The following is a 6142-nucleotide window of genomic DNA, read 5'->3' as shown; positions in this document are numbered from 1 at the left end:
GGCTAAGTGAATATGAAAATAAGGAGGGAGGGAAAAAACGAATAGAGGAACTTAAATAAGAGTAGGGAAGGAGAATCAGGATTGATAGGGAAATAAACTGGGCCAGAGGTAAGAGGATACTTTTTTAGGGGGGTCCCCCCAAAATAGCAACGACTCAGCCAGCCGTTGAATAAGCGGGGGGGGGGGTGATTGAGGGAGGTAAGAGGACACCTTTTTTTTTTGGTCCCCCAAAAATCGCAACCACTCAGTCAGCCGCTGGGGGGGGGGGGGAGGGGTGAGAGGACACTTTTTTTTTTGGGGGGGGTGGGGTCTCAAAATGTGAAAAATTGACATTTTGCTCCGTTGGGGGGAGGGGTAAGATAAACAAAAAATCAAAGGGGGGGGGGGAGTGGTTTTTCTCCAAAATACACACATACAAAATACCAAAGGGGGGGGTTCAATCCCCCCACCCCCCCCCCCCCCCCCCCCACTTCTGCGTACGCGCCTGAACACGACTAACACCGCCTTTTCGTTTGTTTTGAGGTATTACCAAATAATTGTACGCATCGATTTGGGAGAAGCAATATACAGTTGGCATCTGTTCTGTAACAAATACAGATCATTCAAACATACAAAAGAAACAAGTTGGCGAATTGCAGAAATATATGGACACAAGAAGATTTACCCCCACCCCCTTCCACACACACACACACACACCGCACACACCCCATACACACACCCGTCCAATGACGATACCAGTGACATACTTTCCATCGAACTGTGACTAATTGCTGTCGAATGCGATTTGTGAATTTGCTTTCCGTAACCGCGAGTGTTTTGATTCAAATGTAGTGATAAAAGATGACATAAAGTTATTTCAAACCATTTTTTTTTTTTTTTTAGAGTTTCATACATTATTTTGTAGAGGCGCACGAAAACACCCCCCCCCCCCCTCATCGAATGGCCAAAGAGATATTTATATTTAAAGATTGAGAGAAAAACTAAAGGAAGAAGGGAGTGGGGAGTGAAGAAGAGAGAGAGAGAGAGAGAGAGAGAGGGAGAGAGAGGGGGGGGGAGAGACAGACACAGCGAGAGAGGGAGGGGTAGAGAGAGGGAGAGAGAGAGAGAGAGAGAGAAAAAAAAAAGGGGGAAGAGGGAGAGAAGACAATATGTGTGCGGGGGTCTGTCCTCAGCCCTTATGAGACGGTGATGATAGAAATGTAAACGGCATGGTAGATTGAAAGATATGTACAAAAAAGTCTTTCTCCATCTAGAAGCCTAATCAAATTGAAAGGTGTTCAATACACCAGAGATGAACACTTTCTATAAGGGAGTTTACAGATAGCACATGGTACAAATGACCCCAAATATCCACAGATCTTTTACACATGGAGAAGTTCCACTTTGAGCATCTTAGAATAATAACTGCCAAAGTCCTAGATGTGCTTCATGAATATCTTTTGTTTGACCTCTTGAAAAGAATACTTCCACCTGCGTATCATAGAATGTACCGTAGGTGCATAAATGAATAATGTTACATAACTTTCATGAGCGCATATCCAGTATTTATCTCTGTGGGTTTTGCCATTTTGGTACAAATGACCTTTATCTGCCCATGCGCGGAATGTATCTGTAAACTCCCTTATTATTCTAAAACACATTTCACTCTGGCATATCAGATATGGTTGGCCCGCACCTGTAGAATATCACCCTAATATCCAATCGAATCTTCACATTTCGCGATTCACGCGCTCATATCATTCGTTCGGAGAAGAGGTTGCGCCTACCGTCCTTGATAATAAGCCGCGATCAAGGTAACCGATCATAATCACGTGATATGCAATGTTTAAAGACAGAGCATGTGCCAGGAAACATCTTGAGAATTAAAGTGAACATGTTCCTCAACCTACGACTAAATTACACACTCACATTGCTTCTCTTACTCATACACACTCTCAATATTGATTAAAGTCACACAATGGGACAAAAGAAGATACGTGTTTTAAATTCAACCGTCAAGTTGCGTCATCATGCTTATAGGCCGAATTTGGTGAGGAAAATTGCTATTCAAAAGGGGTCATTGAAAAATACTTATGTGTAAATAATTTGTCTTAAGATTGAAATTGAAAGGTAATTTATGCTACCATCGAAGTAAGGCAACAAGACAGTGTTGGACTTTGTTGATATTTTTTTATTAAAACGATGGTGGTAACTTTGTTCCAATGCCCCTTATAAAGGCTAATCCATTGGTTTGTATTAAACCCAAAGTCATGCTTAGGCCCTCGTCAAAGAAACGGGTGTTTCAACGACCATATTTACACTACCATCAACTACAACGGAGAGGGCGTCATACCAATACTTATCACAGCTTCATATATGTCGGCGTGAAGGGGGTGTGAAATGGGTGGGCTGGGGGGGGGGGGGTGAAGAGTTTGTGTGGTGTGAGTTGAGGGAACAGGTTGCATGCAGTGTGTGTTTGTGTTTGTATGGTTGTTTATGTGTGTGAAAGGGGGTGTGGTGTGGGTGGGCTAGAGGGGGGGGGGGTGTGAGAGTGTTGTGATAGGATGGTAATATGTAACTTTAAACCTTCCTCTCCTGTTATTTTGATTATACACTGTTACATGCAAGACTTTTTTTTTTCCTTTTTTTTCCCTCTATGTTCATTGATTAATGTAACTTATGAAATGTCTTGTATCAAAGATCTTGTTTTATATTGCTTATCTTGATAATTTCTTGTTATGTAAATTTCTTGCTATGTGAAATTATGAGGAAGGAAATAAAATATCATTTAAAACAAAAAAAAATCTACACTTTAAACCTTCCTCTACTGTTATTTTGATTATACACTGTTACATGCAAGAATTTTTCCCCCTTTTTTTTCTATGTTCATTGATTGATGTAAATCATGAAGTGTCTTTTATCAAAGATCTTGTTTTATATTGCTTATCTTGATAATTTCTTGTTATGTGAAATTATGAGGAAGGAAATAAAATATCATTAAAAAAATATATATATATATTAAACAAAAGAACATACACCTCCTCATGCAGATTACTGATAGGGCATACACATGGACATTACTAATCATACATGCCATTTAAAGACCACTCCAAGCAGCTCGATGCAAATAAAGATAGGAACCTTCAAACTTAGTTGGCCCGAATTCTCAAAGGAGGTTTGTCGACAAACATACATGTGCGTCATATAACGCGTTTTTACGCGTTTTTACAAAACAAGGTGATTTATTTTAATTTTCCAGGCACACTCCGACATTACACCTCTGATATACTTCTAGTCCTTTTGATCGCCACAATATGACTTGATCATGATATGAGTTGTAGAAGACAGCATGACGTCAACTGTCAACATAAAACAATGCTTTGATTACTCAGTATGTTTATATGAAGGAACAAAGGGGGTTGCTTAGCAGTCATGACGCGCTAATTAATTTACCAGCTTCAACTGTTCGCCAACACCTTCAACTAGCCTTGACTTCTTCTAGGCACGCCCACTTAAGGGGGCAAAGTTATGTATCCAGGCATGAACGCGTAACATTGTTTAATCATAGGCAAAGACGCGCTCATCCCGTGCAGGGCTCCAGTTTCCAGTGGGACGTGTTAAGAAGTATCCCAGCTTGCAGCTGCTACTGCTGCTGCTGCTGCTGCTGCTGCTGTTGTTGCTACTGCTGCTGCTGCTGCTGTTGTTGTTGCTGTTGTTGTTGCGTGTTTTCAACCTATCATTCAGTTGTGAAATGTGAATTTTTACACCAAATGTTAAAGTTTTGACTTGACTTTGAATCAAGATGATGAGGGTTAGAATTCGCTCACCGTGAGCATGCCCTACATGTATGTACACCAAGCTAAAGCCAGGGTAATAACCGGGGCAGCGCCAGGAGCGTCACAACGTGACGGACATGTGCGCTATATAAGTAGCCACCATTATTATTATTATATTTGAGTGGATATATCTTTATCTTATCCGGACACCTGCCCCCTGGACATCCACCCCCAGATAACCACCCCAGTAAACTACCCCCTGGGACAACTACCCCCGAATAACTACCCCCGGACAACAACCCCTAGACAACTACCCCTAGGATAGTTGTTCGGGGTAACCTTCCTCTAGGCTAGAGGAAGGTTGTCGTAAGGGGTAGTTGTCCGGGGATAGTTTTCCTGGGGGAAGTTGTCCTAGGGGGTAGTTGTCCTAGGAGGTAGTTGTCCTAGGGGGCAGTTGACGGGGGGGGGGGTATGACCAGGGGGTAAGTGTCCTAGAACCATCTTTATACAGTCACACTTGCTTATTAAAGTGACCCTTGAAAATGTCTCCCTTTAGGAGTTCTTTACAGGCGCTGGCACGGGAGAAGATTACAGGAGGAAACTTCGGAAACACTTTTTGGATTATATTTATAGGTATCATCTAAACTATGTAATTAATGTGATTCATTTAGGTCTGAACAGCTCAAATAAACACGATACAATTGATTATAATGACCTCCCCGCTAGTTGGCGTCCTACCAAAATAATTGGGGAAAGGGGAATTATGTTATCATATCTCATGGTCTAAGGGATAAAGAATTTCGATTTATTTTAAATGTCCCCCTTTGCTTAGAATTTCTGAATTGAAGCCAATCACAAGTACAAACCTTGGTGTAATATTATATAAAGAAGTAAATACTAAAGATTTGTTTTAATTTTATCAAAATATATTTTGCATTGTGCAACATGAATGGATTTGAATTTAATTTCTTTATATTACAGTAGTTACGTGACTAAATAAACGTTGCCATAAATAATCGTTGCCATCATAAGAATATGTAAATTAAAATATTATTGATTGTAATAATTGTCTTTATTTTTGAATAGCACTAATAAGTCAGTTGATTCAATAACGATGCCAATCCCCTCCGCTGTCATATACATTAGTTGAATAAAATTCTGTGTTTTCCTTTCCTTACGACGGGATAATAGTCATAATTGTATGCATTATTGCGTGACGACTGTTAAATTTGGGTCAAAATCAGAACTTTAATACCTAAGGCCACATTCAAATGAAGACAAAAATAAGAAGCGAAAAATCGATGTTAAATAAAAACGTCGATAAATCTGGTCTGGACGCCAAATAAAATATCACACCTTAAAGATAAAGAAATGTATTTACAATTTGTAAGGTGGGCCTACATATCACGAATATGAAAGAATATGTAGGCCTAAGTGATAATCAACGAAATATCGGAAATATTTTTTTCAGGACGCGTAGTCCTTTGTATCTATTTGCGTCGGTTGTTTTTTTCTTCTTCAGTTTGTTGGTATCATATTATGATTTTCCTTTAATCGTTGCAAATAAGCTATACATCTAAACACATTTAGTGTTTAGGGCATTACTATTGATTTGAATCTGACAAATATTGTGTGCATTTCACATTTAGTACATTCAGGCCTGTACATTGTAAAAGGATGATGGCAGAAAGTATGAACACGAACACATTTTAGGGGTACCTCTTCACTTGTCTCCCAGCCAAAGCTCTGGGGCCCTTAGTGCTCTGCGGTTCCGCTGGAGAGGAAGAAAGTGTGGGGGTGTTGATAAATGCGAGAAGTGTCACACATTTCGATTTATTTCGTAATCAGCAATGGCGGCATTAAAATGCTGTGACTCAAACCACTAGCTGAAACTCCATAACGATTGCGACAGCTTACCATGATGTTGGAAGTGCTTGGTACCATTTCAGTGAATAAACCAAATGAAAAATACAGGCACTTGAATGTAATGTATTTATTTATCTATCTAATTCATGTCTGGAATCAAACGACAAAAGCGCCAGCTATAATTGCTCACTGGCCAATCGTTCTTCGATCCTGGGGGGGGGGGGGCGTTTCACAAAGCCTTTTTTCAATGACAAATTACAAAAATTAGTGACATATCTGCTGATAACCAATCAGAAGCAAGGATTTCAGTAGCTTATAACAAAAACTGTCATTGTCACTGATGACAAGTTTTGTGAAACGCCCCCTGGACTAAACACCTTGCCCAGCCACATTAACTCTAACCCCAACAAGAACCTACACAACATCTGCAACCCGAACTCAAACACCACATTATTCTGACGAAATAAAGCCCGGGGCAATTGTCACCGGAGGGAAATGTCAGAGCAACATTAACGGGACTT

The sequence above is a fragment of the Strongylocentrotus purpuratus genome, unplaced genomic scaffold, assembly GCF_000002235.5.
Source record: "Strongylocentrotus purpuratus isolate Spur 01 unplaced genomic scaffold, Spur_5.0 spur5_scaffold_13, whole genome shotgun sequence".
NCBI classification, from domain to species: domain Eukaryota; kingdom Metazoa; phylum Echinodermata; class Echinoidea; order Camarodonta; family Strongylocentrotidae; genus Strongylocentrotus; species Strongylocentrotus purpuratus.
The sequence above is the reverse complement of the archived record's forward strand: the minus strand, read 5'-3'. Positions refer to the sequence as shown.